The sequence below is a fragment of the Mirounga angustirostris genome, unplaced genomic scaffold (assembly GCF_029215605.1).
Source record: "Mirounga angustirostris isolate CCGP_5_RB_7025 unplaced genomic scaffold, mMirAng1.0.hap1 SCAF_5, whole genome shotgun sequence".
In the NCBI taxonomy this organism is placed as follows: Eukaryota; Metazoa; Chordata; class Mammalia; order Carnivora; family Phocidae; genus Mirounga; species Mirounga angustirostris.
In genome coordinates, this window is record NW_026991713.1 from 178,064,909 (window position 1) to 178,083,813 (window position 18,905).

Below are 18,905 nucleotides of genomic sequence, written 5' to 3' on the forward strand. Positions count from 1 at the left end.
CCCTCTCTGTCCTCGGGAAGGAGGCTGGCCCTCTGAGCAGAGCACGGCAGCGGGCCCATCCCTGATGGGAGATCATGCAGCGTCCAGGCCCTGAGCGCTGACCACACGCCAGCGCTTGGCTCGTGTTCGGCACACTTCACCGCTTCATCCTCGCGCCCCCATTGACGCCGGCATGGTCATTGTCCTCATGTGACAGTGGAGACGCCGAGGGCTCGGAGGATGCCCTGCAGACCCAGCCCACCCGCCGTGCCCAGAGGCTGACCTGACCCTTGGCTTCTGCGTGGCCGTGGCCGTGGCGGATGGCAGCACGAAGGGAGACAGAGGGCAGGCAGTGAGTTCCGAGGGGCGGCCGTGCCCCTCTCCTGAAGGCTGAGCCCTGCCAGGCAGCCCTCCCTCTCCCTCCCTCCAGCCCAGACAGGCTGCGGGGCTGTTCCCTTCCCGAAGCGGCCACGACAAATCACCCTAAACCGCTCGGCTTAAAACACAACAAACATGTTGTCACAGTCTAGAGGCCAGAAGTCTGAAATCAAGGTGAGCTCGAGGCAGGGCCATGCTTCCTCCAGAGACTCCAGGGAAGGAGCCCCCGCCTGCCTCCTGCAGGTTCGGGCGGCTCCCGAGTTCCTCGGCCCGTGGCCACTCGCCCCGTGGCAGCCTCCACAGTCACATGGCCGTCCCTCCTCTGTGTCTGTCACTGGATTCAGAGCCCCTCCCTCACCCAGGGAGGCCTCGACTTACATGCATCTGCAAAGACCCCCTTTCCAAATGTGGTCACGTTCTGACGAGGGGGACCCTGTCTAACCCAGTACGCGTGGGAGGGCATCAACGGGTGAGAGGCCCAGGGAAAGGGAAAGGCCAGTGCCCGAGTGTGGGCCGGGCCGACGACGGGCATAGAAGGCCTGCTGCTCTGAACCCAACTGTCCGAGCGCCAACAGCCACGCGGAGCTGCTGGGACTCTCACCCGCTCTGGCCGGAGGGCAGGATGCCATGGCCACCTTGGAAAACGGGGGGCGGTTTCTTCAGGAGTTGATTGTACACCGACCACATGACCCGACAATTCTGATCCTAGGTATTTATTCCAAAGAAATGACAACACATGTCCACATGAAGATTTGTCCAAGAATGTCCCCGACAAGTGAACTTGGGACACCACCCAAACGCCCACCGACAGGCAAATGGATAAACCATGGGACACATAAGCCGGTGACCCGCGCCACGAATGCATGCACCTCGAGGTGCTGAGCGAAACAAGCCAGGCCCTAAACAGTACGTCGTGCACTTTTCCGTCTTTCTGTGAGAGAACTCCTGGTACTGGTGGCCTCTGGGGGTGGGGACACAGGATGGAAAGGGCCGGGAAGGAATTTTCTAGGGTGTTGGCCATGCTCCACTTCTTAATTGGTCATGAGGGTGTCTTCTTTTGAAAACTCATTGAACCGTGTACTTAGGATATGTGCAGCTTACTGACCTCGCCGCAGCGTTTTAGGAAAGGAGCGAGGGACCAGAAAGTTCTCTGGCGATCCACACAGGCTGGGACATAGGAGGGAGGCTGAAGTGGTGTGGGGCTCCGCTGTGTGGGGCCAGGGAGCCCAGGCGGTGACGCTTGTCCAGCTGTGGAGGAGGGGAGGGGAGCTTCTAGGAAGGGGGCGGGCCGGTCTTTCTGGACCACCGGCGTGTGCATGCATCACCTGGATCCATCCACCCACGGCGTCCGTTGCCCCCATTTCCCCGAGAGGACATGGCCCTCTGCTCCCCCAGGGGAATGGGGTGATCAGAGCCCCGTGGGCAGCCTGCAGGGTAAGAAGGCAGAGAAGACACGGTGGTCAGAGAGGCAGAGAGGAGCTGGGTCAGTGGCCCACCGTGGATGCCGGGATGTCTAGAAGAGAAAAGAGTAGGATGGGGTGTTTGGCTCTGGGCAGCTCGATGTGAGGCTTGCGGAAGCATCTTCCCTGGAATGTTCTAGGCCCCACACGTCCCGCTGGCCAGGCTTCCTCCTCAGTGCAGCTCACAGGCAGGAGACCGCGGTGTCCTGGGCGAGGTCTGGGACAGCGACAGGCACCAACCAGCAGGGGGGGAGAACGCAAGTGATGCCAGGCTCCTGCCCGGTCCTCCCTCCACTCCTGCACCCCCAACCTCTCTGCACCCCAGTGGTAGACGTGGCGCCGCCTGCCAGAGAGAGCAGCGTCCCCTCTGCGTCTCCCAGCCCCCCCCCCTCTGTGGAAAGTCACCCACAGACTGCTTAGAACAAAAATAAAAAGGGAAGTATGGCAGCCCCCCCAGCCCCCACCGCTGTCCCTGCTAAAAATAGAGGCGGCCTCCGAGGGGGGTGTTGTGTGGGCTTCCGGCGGGGAGGCCGCTGGCTCCCTGCAGCATCAGCATTTTCTGGGGGCCTGGCAGGCCACACGCTGGAGGAGAGGGAGTTTGAGGGGACCACGCAGAGACCCCCTAGGCCGACCCAGGACCGAGCTAGTTTGCAAACACGTGAGTATATTTTCCGACTGGCCGGTCCTTTTGCTCGGAGCCACGTGGGTGCGGAGCTCGGGAAGCCATGTCCGTGTCAGGGAGGGCTCCTGCAGCAGGTTGGGGGCTGCTGGGTGACCCCCGCGTCCCCCACCTCATCCCTCTTGCTCTCGTCCACACCACCGTGTGTCTCACGGCTTCACGCATGTTCCCTTTCATTTCTTAATTTCTTGAACCACACGGTGAACTCCCGACACCTGGTGCTAGGGCAGCTATTCTATGCTGTTCACTTTGGTTGCACAGAGCATGGACTGGAGCCCAGAGAAGGCCCTCGATAAATGCCTGGTCGATCTGGACCAGAACGCTCTCCCTCTCGTTTTTATGTGCTGGGTTTTGTTTTTGTTTTAGTTTTTGTTTTTTAACTTTCTTCCAACGGGGGACAGGCCGAGGGCGAAGTGGGCGTGAGCGCACGGAGAGGTGCCCGAGGCCCCCCGCTGGAAGGGTCCGCAATGTTTGCCCCAGAAGCCCAGCAGCCTTGCCCTCCTGGGATCCCCGCCCTCCCCGGGAGCACCCTGCAGCCTCTTCTGAGCTTTAGTAAGATAACATATGCAAAGAAAGAAGCCTGTTGCTGAGGGTCCATCAGCAAACCCGAGGCCCAGCCCCTGCCCACAGGCAACACACAGAGAGAGAAGTTGGAGCCGGAGACAGGCGGGAGACCCTTGATCCAGAAGCCAGAGCGAAAAGACACAGCGGGGGCGTGAATGACTTTTCTAGGAGGCAGAAGGACCAGGGCCCCGAGGGGAAGTCCCCCCTCTCCCTGCGGGTATCTCCTGGAGGCCTCAGAGAAGGTTCATCATTTCCTACTGAAACGCTTCAGGAATCCCTCACGTCCGGCAGGGTTGAGACTTCTGCAGCCCCTGGAGTCGTGTGCTTCTCAGAGACCGTCCTGTTCATTGAGGGGGTCAAACTGATGGACGTCACGGGTTTGAAGAAGGCAGCAAGGTCTCAGAGGCATCCTTAGAAACGAGAGATGGCCTAAGTGCAGGGATGTCTCCAGGTCTCACAGCGGATGGCAGCCCTCGACGGAGAAGTCACAAAGGCCCGCCGGGCGAGCGACTCGCCCAGGGAGCGCCAGGCGGCCAACCTTCAAGTCTGGCTTTGCAGACAGACTCATTCCCGGCTCCCCCGCGCAGGCACGGAAAGGGTCACAAAAGCGGCCGGTTCCCCCATCCCCTGCGAACCGCACTCGCTCCTAACAGCCCTCAAGTCTATGCTGATCTACCATGTCTGGGTGCAGTTTTGACGGGCGCCTTATTTAATTATAGGTGATCGAGTCATTTGACACAAGCCAAAAAAAAAAAAGAGGCTTTCTGGTTTGCATCCGATTTATGAGCTTTCGCTTTCATGGCGAGAAGCTAGAGATGGTCTCCGAGCGTAGAGATCCCCAAATTCCTGCCCCCGTTGCTCTCAGAGACTGGGGAAAGCGTTTCCATCCCACCATGTAGGAAGCATAGAGAACATCAGAAAAGCACGGGCCGGTGTTTGCCAGCACCTGGGAGGGGAGAAAGTGAAAAGAAACACCCACCAGCCTCCAGCCCTGACAGATTCATTTAAAGACAGTCTTACATAATAGATCATTAAAAAGGAGAGACGCACGACAGAACTCTCTCCTTACAAGGAAAAGGGGAGTGTGTTGAGATGCTTTGCGACATTCTCGTCCCGTCTACCCCCTTATCCCGCACAGAGAAGTGGAAAATGTGAGTCTCCCTCCGTGTTTTTTTATGTTTCAAGCTGCCTGGTGGCTTTAACTCAGGTGAGCTGGCCTCCGGGAAATCACTGAAGGCTGAGCGCTGGTCGCCAGTGGTCTCGGAGCTCCTGGGAGGAGGGACATGACTGACCCACGGACACTACCAGGGAAGGAGCCCTTCCTGGCCAGACCCCGCTTTCCCTTTCCCGCCCCCCGGCCAGGGCCCACCCCCACCCCTCCCTGGGCCATGCACCTGTGGGTGCTAAATAAAACCCTGAGTTCCTGTTCCCTTTTCTCTGCCCTCGTCCTCTCTTCAAACCCACACCCCGCCTGCTTTTTTGCCTCTGCCTCCGTCGGGCCTCGTCCTTCATTTCCTGCCCTCCCGGCCCCTGGCAGACGTTGCTCCTGATTCCCACGGCTGCCGGGATCCAGGGCTGACCCACCCCCGGGGGCGCTGCCAGGAGGAGGGCGCCTGCTGGCCTCGCAGGGTCCACCCAGCCCCTAGCCCGCCCACAGGTCGGTCTCCTTCCGGGGCCCTGGGTCTCCTATTTCTTCATTGGAGTCGATGGTGCCTTCCCAGCAGGTACCCGGCACCTCGCGTGTGTGCTCAAGAAATTGTAGCTGTTTTTCTTTATTTGATCTGATTTGATGGATTGAGGTGAAATTCGTATAACATCCATCCCCCCTTTTATTTATTTTTTTAAAAGACCTTATTTATTTACTTAGAGAGCACAGAGGGAGAGGGAGAAGCAGTCTCCCTGCTGAGCTGGGACTCAATCCCAGGACCCTGAGATCATGACCTGAACAGAAGGCAGATGCTTAACCGACTGAGCCACCCAGGGGAAAGCGTTTTCAAAGGGTGGAAAAACCACCCTCTGCAAATCCAGCCTGTCACACGGAGGGCGTGCAGTATCTGCCCCAGAAGCCCAGCAGCCCCTTTGAAAGTGAACTATTCAGTGGCATTCCGCACACTCCCCGTGTTGTACAATTACTGCCTCTACCGAGCTCCAAAGCATTTCCAACACCCCAAAAGTAAAACCCCGTCTCTGTTAGTGGTCACCGCCCCCCCATCTCCGCCAGCCCTCAACCCCCAGCCCCTGGCAGCCACCCACCTGCTTTCTGTGTCTGGATTTCTGGGCATTGCACACAAATGGGATCACACGACATGTGGCCCTTTCGAGTGTGGTTTCTTTCGCTCTGTGTAAGGTTTTCAGGGTTTGTCCGTGGTGTGGCACGGATCAGCACCCCGTTCTGTTTCGTGGCCAAATTGTATTCCACTGTACGTATAAATGTCTTCATTTCCAGAGTCACTGGCTTTGAGGGTTCGGGGCTGCCAGGACCGGGAAGGGAATTGGGGCACAGGGAGGTGGAAGGAGGAGAACCTTGCTCGATGCACGATGCCATAGACACCGGAAGAGGCCTGCCTGCCTGCCTGCAAGGGTCTCTGCCCACTGTCCTCACCCACCCCGTAGTCTATGCAGACCGACCCCGAACAGCCCCCCTGGCGGAGGGCATGTTGGGGAGAGGAGCGTCTCTGGCCCGCCTTCTCGAGCTGCAGTTGGTTCTGCTCCTGAGTACATTATCACAATTAATTACAGCCAGCCCTTGATTATGTGAGCTAATAGGGGACCAGAATAACACAGAGCTAATTGAAATGTGGGTCTGCAGGGGCGGTGGAAAGGAGGGGCCCCGTTCCGTGGGGGAGCTGTTTGTTTTGCAGTTAATTATGAGTAAAGAGACCCTTTTGGGGTCCTTTCCTGCTTCTCTCTCTCTCCCTCCCTCCCAAAAGCCTTACATTTCATTGGACGCACAAACCTATTTTGCTCCCAACATAGCGGATGCTCAGTTAATGCATCGTAGCTGACTTACCCCCCTTGCCATCTCTCGGCAGAACGCCCCAGGACAGAAAATCTGACTGGTTTGGATTTCACTTCTGTGCCCGCCCAATCTCGCATGGAAACACTCGTTGTTATAATCGCAGGGAAGGAACGAGAGGATGTAGGTGCCGAGCTTTATTCTTCCCAAAATGTCTGCAATAAATGGGTGACATTATGAGATACACAGAAGGAGGGGAATGGAGCAAAACAGGCATCTGGAACCCCCACAGACTGGGTCACTGGTCCCAGCAGGCTCGGGAGTCCGCGGTTTGCCCCAGAGTCCTTTGTGAGCGAGCTGCTGTGCTGAGCGGTGAGACAGCCCTCTCATTCTGCCGCCCGGTTGAAACGGACAACCTCGGGCGCGTCACCAGAGTCTTGGTCGTGCCTTTTCTCCCGGGAAGCGCAAGCCCGGTCTAGCATAATCCTAGATTAGGTGACTGACGCCCTCCGCATGACACGCTGGATTTGCAGAGGGTGGCTTTTCCAGCCCTTCTGCCTATAGCCATCTTTTCTCACACGCTGCCCGCCTCCGCCGTCTGTTGTGGGTTTTGTCACTGTGCCGTTCTGTCCCCTCATCTGATAGTGCATATGAGTGCCCACTGTGTGTCAGACGCCCACAGCTTCGTCCAGGAACGCGTCCCCCGAAGGTCAGCTGGTGACCTTCCACGATGAGGGAGTGAGGCCTCGGCGTCCTCAGCCAGAAAGTGCTGGCTGGTGTGGGGTTATCAGTCCTCAAAGAATGAGGATTCCAAATTGAACCGATTTCCCAGCATGCTGGTGGCTGGCTCGGGCTGTTCCTTTTTTTTTTTTTTTTAAAGATTTTAGTTATTTATTTGACAGAGAGAGACACAGCGAGAGAGGGAACACAAGCAGGGGGAGTGGGAGAGGGAGAAGCAGGCTTCCCGCCGAGCAGGGAGCCCGACGCAGGGCTCGATCCCAGGACCATGGGATCATGACCTGAGCCGAAGGCAGACGCTCAACAGGCTGAGCCACCCAGGTGCCCCATGGCATGTGCCAGGCTGTTCTTGATGTTGGAGAAGGCCCTGAGACTCGGGGGTGCCCCGGGGAAGGAGCACCCTGCAAAAAGAGACTGATGCCATGTTTGGGAACGCCAGCCACTGTGGCGTTCTTCCTGACAGAATGTAGGGCCAGCTGGCTTTGCTGCAACTCACCCGGTTAGGGTGGTTTGTGACAAGATAGCTCTGTCCCTGCAGGTCAGAAATTGGAGAGACTGTGGATTCTAGACTTCTAATCCATGACTGATTGAGAGACCAAGATAGATCGGCGCTGAGATCCGAACTGCAGACACAGCAGAACAAGCTGGTGCAAATGAAGGGTGTGTCATCCCGTCAGCAGCCTGTCCTGGTGAAAACCCTCACCACACCTTCGCACACAAAGGTCTTCCCCGCCCAAGGGAGGAAGCTAAAGCGAGGAAAAGAGAGCCAGCGCTTATGCATTGGAAATCAATAACTTTACAAATATTAAACGCCCACCTGTGCAAGATACTATCTGGACCGTGGGGTGTACCAGGGAAATAAGAGAGGGGGCCCCCTTCCAGAGGCCGTAAGCAGCTCAGTGGACATAAAGAGACGCTAACAACACCAGGTGTGTGAGATGCAAACCTGAGGCCCACACAGAAGGGTTGAAGACAGATCTCTGACGTTTTTGTCTAAGTTCTGCTTGACGTGGAGGTGATTACACGGGACATCCGGCGGAGACCTTGTTTCCAGCTGGGGTTTGCCGTTGGCGTCTGAAGGGCTGCGTTAAGTGATATTGATTAAGTGTCTACCATGGGCACAGCAGCAACCCTAAGGTGTTAGCGCTGCTTGTCCGATTCTACGGACCAAGAAATGGGGAGGGGGCACTCAGAGAGGTTAAGCAACATGCCTAAAGCCACACAGCAGCAGACAGCAGAGCTGGAGTTCAAACCCAGGATCCTCACGTGAGGACTGGATGCTTTCCGCTAGGACACACAGTGTTATCTCCTTATGCAAAGACTCTTTTTTTGGCTGGACTTTCTCTTTAATTAGAGTAGAATTCCTGTGATCCTTTGTGCACAACCCCCATCTTCTCCGGGGGGGTTGGGGCGGCGATGCCACTTGACCCCAACAAGCACAGTGTACTTTGACCTTTCAAGGACAGGCTCTACACCCTCCATGCATGTGGGTTCCCTGCAAAGGGACCCCCAGCCCCCCAGCTCTGTAGGTCTACCCCGGAGAAGTCTGCAGAGACCGTGCATCTAGCAAGGAGACTCTCACCCCTCAAAGCCCCTCTGTCCTTTCTTCTGCTGCCTGCAGAACTGCCCAGGGGGCTGATGTCGGAGAAAGTACAGCTTTGACCTCAAGCCTCAAAACACCTCGGGGTAAAAATAAGAAAGTCTGAGGTCCACACACCAGGCTGCTTCCTGCCTCAGAGTTTCCACCAGCCCTGGAGGCCTTTCGAGATGAAGTCTCTGGGAGCCCCGGCAGCCGCGGGAAAGCAGGAGCCTCAGGCCTCTGAGGGGCGGTTTCACTTGCTGGTGTCATGCTCGGGGGCCGTGGTGGAAGCATCGGGTCAAAGCTGGAGGCAAGGACACCCTACCCCCAGCGCCACCTCTCTCTGTTCCCGCAGGAGGAAACCCGAAATCTGCCTGCTTCTAGATACTGACCTGCTCCCTGACTGAAGTCATGGGCAAAGTCCTTTTCAAACGTGTGGAAACGTGCCCAGAAGTGTCACTGATGTACCGGTCCTTGTGATATTTCACAGAACACAGGGTCCCACGACTACAAATGCATTTTCGGTTGTTCACCGCATGGCTTCAGAGCATGGATCTGGTGCACCTTCGAAACGCAGAAGAGAGAGACCAGGGCACCTTGCTGCTGGGGCCTCAAAGCATGCTCGTGAGGCTGCGGACCAGCCCTGGGCCCTGGAGAGAAGTCGTCTGAGCGGAGGGCAGTGTGGCCCGAGTGGCCCGCTCCACGTTCCCCTGTCAGGTCCCTGCCCCGCGCCTCTGATCTGCGTTCTCGGAGCAGAGGCTCACCTACCAACACGGCCGGCTGCCGCCCCGGGCTTCCTCCTCCTTCTTCCTCCCCAGCCTTGCTCCCTTCTCTCCTCGTCTTCCTGTGAACCTGCAGGCTTTCTTACCATCGTCCCCTCGGGCCCGGCCCGCTCTGCCATTCTCCCTTCCAACCCGCCTCCCCATTCCCCAAATCAAAAAGTAACTCATGGTTTCCTTCCACCTCTCCTTTGCTGGGATTACATCTCCCTGTGATTCATGCACCAAAATGCACGCTCCGTGTCCCGCTTCTGCGTCATAGAAACCCCAAGCAGCGGGGCCAGACTCTGGAAGGAGACCCGTTGGTTCGCTCACTGGGCAGATGTGTGGAAAGCTCACCGCATGCGGGCGGCGTGTGCTGGAGACTCACCGATGGGCATGACACAAGCCCTCTCAAAGAATCACAGCGGGTGTGCAAATGAGCGATGGCGAAACCAGGTGAAAAGCACAGGAACGTGGGTCCATTCCACAGCAGGGACCTGCGTTCCGCTGGGAGAGGTGGGGCAGGGCGGCCACCTGGGCTGACCGTATCGCCTGCCATCACCAAGTGCTTCTTGGCTAACCAGCGACTGAATGCAGTTCTGTGACAATGGAATGTTCTTATCGTAACACCTTAGGTCATTAGAGCTTTTGCTTCAGCAAATGCTCATCGAAAATCCGCCCCATGTTAGCACAACCGCAAACCCCAGTCTTGACATGAAGCATTCCAAGAGGCACCGCGGACGCTCCAAGTTTCTCCCAACCCAGATAACAAAATGGTAGCCAAACAGTGAAGACTATGCCAATGGAGAAGAATTGTGCACCCGGATGAAGCAAAGGGTCTGTCTTTGAAAGCACAGAGGACTCCGGAACTGGAATCCGCTGGGGGTCACCATGACATCACCGTCCCTGTGGCAAAGGCGATCTGCTGACCAGGCTTCCAAGGCCAGCGCAGGCGAAGACTGCATTTCGTGATCGCCGAGGCTGGGGCTCCCCGCTGGCCAGCCCCGGAGCGAGACCACCCTTCCCAGGTTTGGCCAAGTGGTCCAGCCGCGGCTCCTGGAGACCGTCAGCGCCTCCGGTGTGCTCTGCGCACGGCTCTGGAATCCAGATGCTCCTCAAGAGCCGGTGTGATCAATTGATATGCATTTCAGAACAATTTAAATCTGTCATTCCTAATTGCGCTTTTTTGAAAAGCTGCCCTGCAGAGCTGATAGGAAAACGAGAGCTGGAGGGGAGCAGTATCCTTTGCTAATGCAAGAGGTCTGTGCCCTTTCCAAAGTTCTTTGCCGCGGTGCGAGTCGGAAGCCGCGGTGGGTGGTGGGTGTGTGGCAGGGCTGGGGATGGCGAAGGGGTGATGCTTGCCGTGCCTTCGGTCTCCAGCTTCAGTCGATGTGCTGTGCTCCCCACTGCCCCCATGCCCCGACGTCTACTGATGCCTCCCCCCTTCCTTCCTAAAAGATACCAGGTCGAGACAATTTTATCCCACAGAAACCACTGGCCCTTTGCCTGGGTCACCTGGAAGTAGATGGACGGAGCCCCTCGAGGAGCTCCAGGTATGATTACAGGTGGCCTGGTCCCTGAGGAGATGGTTGGGGGAGGTTGGTGGTGCTCTGGGGTGACAGCGAGGAGCTTGGCTGTCACGTGAACTGGGGCTGGCGGGGGCGGGGGTGGGCTCCTGTGGAAGAATGAGGGCTGAATGAGAGAACAGAAAGATTCCAGTGGACGTGGCAGAGGCCGGAGATGTGACTCGAGATCGAAAAGTGAGGAGCACAGCTCAGGATCCGAGGCAGGACTGCAGCAGGCAAGCAAGGTAAATCGCCTTGCCCTTGCGCTGCAGGCTAGAAATGTCATCTGTTCATCACATTTCCTGGGCTGTGCCTTATCTCCTCATGGTCACCGACCCCTCAGAGGGCACTCTATACATGGGAGGTCCTCAGTCCTTACTGATCTCTTATTTACTGTGGTTTTGGATCTAGAAAAAAAAAAAGGAACCGGCACAAATAGAAGAGGCAGTTGCTCAGATTGAGGGGCTCAAGTTTGAGGCTGGGGCCAATATGACTTTCTTAGAAGGCTTGGATCTCATTTGTTTGAAAGGAAATCAGTTTTACACATAGTAGGGATTTTATTCTTCTCATGAACTAAGAACTCAGAGGTTAAGCTTGGACCCAAAATACTTGTGGCATCCTACTCAGCTATACTTAGAGTGTGACCTTTGTCTTCATGCTCACAAAATAGCTGCTCTGCAGCAGAACATTGCATCCACATTCCAGGTAGGAAGACAGGGACAAATAAAAGGCTCTTCTGCCCTGATTCTGCCGCCACCCCTCTACAGAGCCCTTCTAAACGTCTCCAGAAACTTCTGCTTCCATCTCACTGGTCAGAACTGTGTCACATAGCCATCTCTAACTGCAAGAGAGGCTGCAAGCATAGTTGTTCGAGGGGCATGGTAATGCTCCCCACAAAATTGGAACTCTGTTGATAGACAAGAGAGAAGGGATGTTAGGTCGGCAGCCGGCAATGTCTGCCACTCCACTGTGAATCTAAAACGATAATTGCTGCTTTTAAAATATGTATCAGGGAAGCTCTGTTGATTGCTGTACACATGTTAATTGATGGGAAATACTATCATCTCAATATTTCAGTTGAACGAGCTGAAGAAGATAGGTTAGATAGTTAACTGGGATCCCAGGGAAGAATCCTGCTGGGGGAATTTTCTAGCTGTTTCTCTACATGTCCTTTTTATAGGAATGGGGACTGCAGCGGATGAGGCCCACAGGAAGGGAGGGCTCTGGCCCTTTTCCATAAAGCTTCATTTCCAGGGCCATGAACACATAGATGGCTGGACCAGTGTCTCTTCAGTCCTTCCTCACAGGCAGTAGATCATCCTTTTAAATAATATTTTTCCCTTTTTTTTTTTTTTTTGCCAGAAATCCTTTCAATTAAATGGAGGTTTCTTTGGAATAATTAAACCCTCCATCTCAAGCCTTTTACTCCAATCATCCAGGCAAATCAATTAAGCAGAGATGCATTTATCTGACTGATTGCTGACCCCCTTCTGGTTCCAGAACTTTTGCCCCGGGGGTAGCTCTTGGAGAGAGGAGGTGTCTGCCCACAAACACGGCTCTTTTCCAAAGGGCTAGGCACTCCCTGGATTTGAAATAATAGTAGCCTTATTGTTTATTTTATGCAGGATTTGATTTTTATTTATTCACCCAACAAATACATACTGAGCAGCTACTAAGAGTAAGTCCCCATGCTAGGTTCTGTGGGAGATGAGACAGACATGTGGCAGGTAGCTGAGCCTCCCTGAACTTCTCTTCTATAAAATGGTGATAGTGGTACACACCTTATAGCACTGTTGTATGAAAGGAGCTAATCCACAGGGAGCGTTTAGCATAGTGTCTGCCCACAGCACTACCATGTCCGTTTCCATAGACACCTATTAGAGGATATACTCCTGCAGAAAGAGGGAATAAAGCCGTAAAGAGAAAGATACAGAGCCCAGGAAGCAAGGAATCTAATTGCTTAGATTAGATGCTATGCTTAATAAATATTAGTTGTGATGATTGCTAGTTTAAGTAAGATCACATGAGTCGGAGTCAATGAGGGCTGAGTTGGAATCCTTGCCACTTAGTGAAGCTGTGAGATCTCACCCCATTATTTAACTTTCTGATCCTACCTCCTCCTCATAAAGTGAGAATAATAAGACCTAGAATAATGGAACCTACCTGAGTTCCTGGGAAGTGAGGTGACATCTGTGAAGTGCTCAGCACCCAGGCAGTACTTCTGGTTTATGACGAGGCGAGCTGTCTGACAAGCACTACAAAAGGTAGACAGTGTTAAGTGTACAGAGAATGGATTCTTTATACTTAAATGTATCGTCCGTATTTCCAACTATTGACATATGTTAATTTGTGTTCATTTTTTTGCCAGGATAATACATGTATGGAGAGTTGAAATGTAAAGTAGGCTTGTAATAAAAACATCTGTTTCCAGTCCTGATCCCCAGAGGCAACTACTTCTAACTCTTCACTGTTGTTTTCTTCTGTTATTTACCTCATTTCTAAGTAATAGGTTTGCATTGCTATTTACAGATATATCCACTTTAAGGCATTATTTACTGACATACTCTTAGGTAAAGGAGCATTTAGCCCTCTTTTCTGAGTACCCCACTCCATGCATCTCCCCTTCCTTCATTGTCTCCATGCATTTAGATCACAGTTGTATATGTAACATTATTATCACTAGGTAAATATTGTTTATGTTGAGGCAAGTTGTATGCTGTAATTATTTCCTTTCTTACCTTTTTGTTTTCTCCTGGAGTTAATATTGCCTCTTTTTTCCATTTGTTGAGGTTTTTATTATGTGCCTATCCTTCACTATTTTTCCATCTGACTCACAGTCCTGTCATTTGCCCGACAATATTATTTCCTAAATTATGAAATATATCAGATGACCATTCCATTTTCCCCCTGGCCACCTCCCTCTACTGGGCCCTCCGTGATCCTGCCATAATCTTGGCCAGCTCCTTTTTGCCACCTCTCTCTCATCCTGGGATTTCCTTACTGCTTTGTCCAATTAGATTTTCTGCTTCCTGAGCTCTATACCTTCCTCTTTACTGTTTTATTCCCTCATTTTACTCGAGCATATCCTCTAGTAGCTTCCTAAGAAAGGGTACATGGGAAATAAATGTTTAGAGTCAGGACGCCTGGGTGGTTCAGTTGGTTAAGCTTCTGCCTTAGACTCAGGTCATGATCCCAGTGTCCTGGGATGGAGCCCCGCATCGGGCTTCTTCCTCAGCAGGGGGCCTGCTTCTCCCTCTGCCTGCCGCTCCCCCTGCTTGTTCTTTCTCTCTCTCTTTTTCTCTCTCTGACAAATAAATCAAATCTTTAAAATAAATAAATATTTTGAGTCTCTACCTTTCTGAAAATAATATCATTCTATTTTCATGCCTAATAATTGGGGGAGGGGTGTAATAGAATTCTAGGTTAAAAAGTATTTTCCATCAAAAATGTGAAGGCATCACTTCATTGTCTCCCAGCTTCCAGTATTGCTATTGAAATGTCTGATGCCAAACTTACTCCTAGTCCTTTACATATGACCTTATTTGTCCTCTCTGGAAGCTTTTAGGGTCTTCTCTTATTTCCTGATGGCCTAAAATTTCACAAGGATGTTCTGAGAAGGTTATTTTTCCACTGATTGTACTGAGCACCCGAAGGGCCATTTAAATCTGAAGACTCATGTGCTTACATCTGGAGAATCCTCTAATATTATTTCTCTGATAATTTCATCCCTAACTTTACATTCTATCTCCAAAAGCTAGACAAGAAAGGAAACATAACCTCTGCACTCTCTTTGCAGGATTTCTATTTATTGGATATTAGACCTAAATTAACCTCATTTCCCCCACCATTTCTTATCTTTCTTCTCTTTAACTTTTTACTAACTTTTTGGAAGATTTCCTCAACTTTTTCTTCCAAACTTACTATTGATAAATTTCTGGTACTTTAATTGCTAAGAACTCTTTCTCGTTCTTTGATCATTCCTTTTTCATAGCATCCTACTATTGTTTTATAGATGCAATATCTTATTTAATTTCAATGGATTTTAATTATCAGGTTGTGGGGTTGTTGTTTTTTTAATTTTTTCTTATTCTGCATTGTCTGCTTCCTGCAAGTTCTTTGTATCAACTTGTCTCTTTTGATCTCTTCCTTTCACATGAAGACTTTCTTCAAACATCAGGTGATTCTTGGCTCTCTGTTTATTCTTAAGTAGGAAGTGACAAAAGCAGTGCGTACAAGTTCTGCTCGTTGATTAAACAGCTTCACCATAGGGCGAATGGGCACCGACTGTGTTTGCATAACACACTTATAACTCACTAAGCAGTTGATTCCTCTATTGAGAAGCAATAGTTGTTCTTTTTAATCCTGAGCCAATAGGTGCCATCTTAGAAAGTGGTTTTAGTTCCGTCTTAAGTTTTGCGTGTAAAAGTGCTATTTCAGGGAGTGTACGTACATACACTTTCTGATTCTAGTCCTTCTAAAAGTAAACTTTTATTTTTTAAAAGGTGATTCTAGGGGCTGTATGGTAGTAAAAGTAAGTCAGAGAACCTTGGGTCCAAATCCTGCCTTCCATGCTAATTATATGACCTTGAACCTCTCTCGGGTTTGGTTTTCTTGGCTATAAAACGGTGATGATGATAGCAATAATAATAATAATAATACCACCTATCTCAAGAGAGTTTTTGAGTTTATCAATTATGCTTAGCAAGTGCCTGGCACATAGTAAATAATCTATAAGCATAAGGGATGATGTTTCAGCCAGTTGAATGTTATACCAATAAGCTAATCTCTCGAGAGACATATCCTATAAGTTTTTCCAACCTTATGACCAAGTTCTTGAGGGTGTAATCAGAATTCTAACAGCAGAAATAGAAAGTTCAGCCTCATTACTGGTTGTCTTGTGTCTCAGTTTTTCCAACCTATGTTGACACATTGGGTAGTTGTACAACCCTGTGAAAATGTTTTTCCTTTCTTGTAACTAAAATCTTTCTTACAATTAATTTTGTAAAAAGCCTTTTCTTCTGATTATGAAAGAAATGCATGTTCTGTTGCTTTTAAATGCAAATGCAGAGAAGTATAATTTCCCTTTGCCTCTGCTCATTGGCCTGCTGGTCTCTGCTGGGCACTGGGCCCCGCACATCGCCGGCTTCCCCAGCCCTCGCGCACAGTGCTGGGCAGCAGTATAGCTCCTCCTGTCCCAGCCGCAGAGCAGGGAGGCCGTGAGAAGACAAAGGAGATGGTGTCCTCCAGAGAAGCATGTCACTGCCACCTCCCCGGGGCAGAGGGCCTGTGACAGCTCACTCCGATCCAAGCTGACACCCGACAAGAGCAGCTTCTACCAGCCCTGGGAGCTCTGGTGTCACCTGTGATTAATTCTCAGAGCTGAAACCAAGCGAGTTCCTGATTAAACAGCGATGTCCCAGGGTCCCTGTCACTGCCGAGGAAGAGCGGCCGGCCATGGAGCAGCTGCCTGAAGCCCCCACCAAAGGGATCCCAGCCGCTGTCGGGCGGGACAGGTGTCAGGCCTGGTGTCCAGCCCCACGTCACCGTCGCAGGGGTTGTTCCTCGCCTTTCCGCCTCCCCGGTCTTCCTTCCCCGGGCTCCTGGAGTGGCTGAGCTGGGCACTGACGACGGCCTCGTCCCTCACCGTGAGGAGCACCACCTTGGGGAAATTACAGTGCGTGCCATGGTGTGTTCCTGCCCAAACCCACGGCGTGCCGGGGGCTGAAGACGTAATTCACAGTGAAAGGAACCCTTCTGGGCTCAGGAATGCGGTTTGCCGCCTTTGACCTAATGAATTAGTAGCTGATTAGAATGTCTCCACTCTGCAAACACTCCTATCAGCGACTTTGTGAAGACCTTCCACCCTGGTCAGGACTAACCCCAAGGCTACCATCTGCCCTCCTCCCCGGTCCCAGAGGTCTCAGGACCTGTGGCCAGTGGCCTTACAGACTGGCCATGGGCTGCGACAAAAACCCTTCTCCCCAGCAGCTCCTGGCCACGGTCCGCTGCGTCACTGTCACGGGGAGAGATGGGCACCCCAGGATTTTCTGACCTTTCCTTCCAAAGCAGGGCATCACTTTGATACTTGAGTGGTTCTCTCTCTCTCTCTCTCTCTCTCTCTCTCCAAACTCCGTCCTTGTGCCAAGTCAGATTATCTTTCCTTTTACAGATTCCGGCCATCGCAGCTCTAGATCCCGAGGAAGACTGGCTCGGGGCAGGCCAGGCAGCGGCCTGGAGGCGCAGAAGTCAGAGCTCCATCACGGGACAGCAGCCGCTGTCTACTGAGCAACGACTGTATGCCAGGTACTTTGCTTGCGTTATTGCCAGTAGATTAAAAAACAAAACAAAAACGCTAAGTGAGGCTTACCTAAGACTTGACAGGGGCACGGTGGGGGAGGTTCTAGGCAGAGGGAGATGCGGGAGCAGGTTTGGTGAAGAGCCCAGGACACAGGACGAGACTCCGGGAGCCAGCAGGAGCAAACCCGGCAGGGCCGAGGGGTCACGATAAAGAGGTTGAACTTCATTGTAACAGCAATGGGGGGCCACACGGTAAACATTTCGAATCAGTGAGGGAGGCGAGGGAGACCAGCCACTGCCACGGAGTTTGCCCACGGGCAAGTCGTCTCCCTGTCTTGTAAAAAGCTGAGCAAAATGGCCCTTCCTGTAGAACCTGACCCAGCAGCCTTGAGCTTGCTTTTCCCGCTGTTTGTAAAAAGGCCCATGGGGTCGAGGCTTCGACTCGGGACGGACACCAGCCCCGGCTGAGGGTGGGGCAGAGCCGCCTCCAGCGCTGACCCTGATGGAGGGGAGGGAGGGCCATCCGGCACCGCAGGCTGAGGCTGTCGGCGTCTCGGCGTCTGAGGGCGCGATTCTGGGCAGACCGTTCTCAAGGAAGCTGCCAGAGCTGGACACCAGCTGCCGGATTCCTCCCAGAAGACCAGGCGGAGTCAGGCGGAGTCACAGCCAAGTGTGCGGGGAGGAATTGCATCTGAGATTGTGTCCGAAATGGTTTTTTTCTTCAAGGCTAGCTACACTAGCCGTAGTTTTTGCCCAAGAAACACTTGGTGCGTTTATGGCTGTGTGCGTCTGAGACAGTAACACAGCGTCCCCGGCTAAGCCGCACCCCAGATCCCAGTATCACCGGCGTCTCCGGGGGACGGTGATACGGTGCTGCCCTCCCACGGGAGCCGCCGTTCTCCTTCTTACCCGTTCCTCGCTCCTCGGTGTGGTTTTGCTGTCTCTCCTTAACAGCATAGTTCAGTCTCCGTCTTAGAGACGTAGCCAGACAGTGTCATCTCGTGGGTGCTCCGTGCCCCACGTCACATCCCGAGGTTCATCGGCGAGGACCGCCGTAGCACGCGGCGTCCCTGAAGGCCCACGGCGCTCATCCGCTCTCCTGCCTCGGACATCGGCGTGCTTCCTCGGGCCTGGATGCACGGCCACCCTTTCACGAGCCTCCTGACCTACAGGGTGGTCTCTCCGGGGAGCACACCGAGGAGGGAAGCCTGGGCGTGTGCCCTGCGTGTCCAAGCCTACCAGGTCAGGTCAACTTGTTCTCCGATCCCAAGGTTTACGTCAGCCACGGTGGGCTGCCGGGGGGTGAGTCGCTGCTCACCTCAGTCTTTGGCCCTCGAGTGGGAACAGGTGGGCTGGGTCGTGGTTCCTAATCCGAGGGGACACCGTTCAGCCCAGATGATGTGTCTGTAGAACAGGGAGGATCCCGCCCCCCGGGTTGCTGTGATCATGACAGTAGGGGACAGGTGCGCACCTGGCACACGGTAGCAGCCTAGCCTGGGGTGCTTCTGCCCCTTCTCTTCTGCGGCCCTCCTCACGCCCCCCTGCAGCTGTCGGAGCCACAGCCGACTCTCACCAGCCCACTGTGGCTGCCTCCCAAGGGCAGGGGCCGTGTGGGAAACGCCTCGGCATCCCTGCTCCCGGGGCCAGTGCTTGGTGCTCGCAGGCGCTCACCGCCCGCGGCTGGTGGTGGAGGCCACGGCGTCCTCTTAGGCCACCCCGTGGCTCGGGAGGCTCACCAAACTAGGCAGTTCTCACGAGTTTGCCTCGACCCGTGTTTGTGAAGTGGCTGAAGTGCACCAGGGTATCAGTGAGGGCCACTAGATGGAGGCTCTGTTGTTTGCTTGCATATAAGGTGGGAGGGTCCCCTTCCTTTCGTTTGGGGGAAAAAGGTTTGGCTCTAGTCATGTCCTGCTTTGTTTTTATTTTCCTTTTTCCCCAGCAGAGGCCAC

At 53.3% G+C, this 18,905-nt stretch overlaps 1 long non-coding RNA gene across 1 annotated transcript; it reads right to left on the reverse strand.

Moving 5' to 3' along the window:
* Window positions 1-12,373: 12,373 nt before the first annotated feature.
* LOC135364368 (uncharacterized) lies at window positions 12,374-17,539 on the reverse strand. Its single transcript, XR_010411248.1, has 3 exons — window positions 17,027-17,539; window positions 12,823-12,914; window positions 12,374-12,551 (listed from the first exon to the last, which is right to left on the reverse strand). It is a non-coding gene; the product is annotated as an uncharacterized LOC135364368 (long non-coding RNA).
* Between the last annotated feature and the right edge of the window lie 1,366 nt (window positions 17,540-18,905).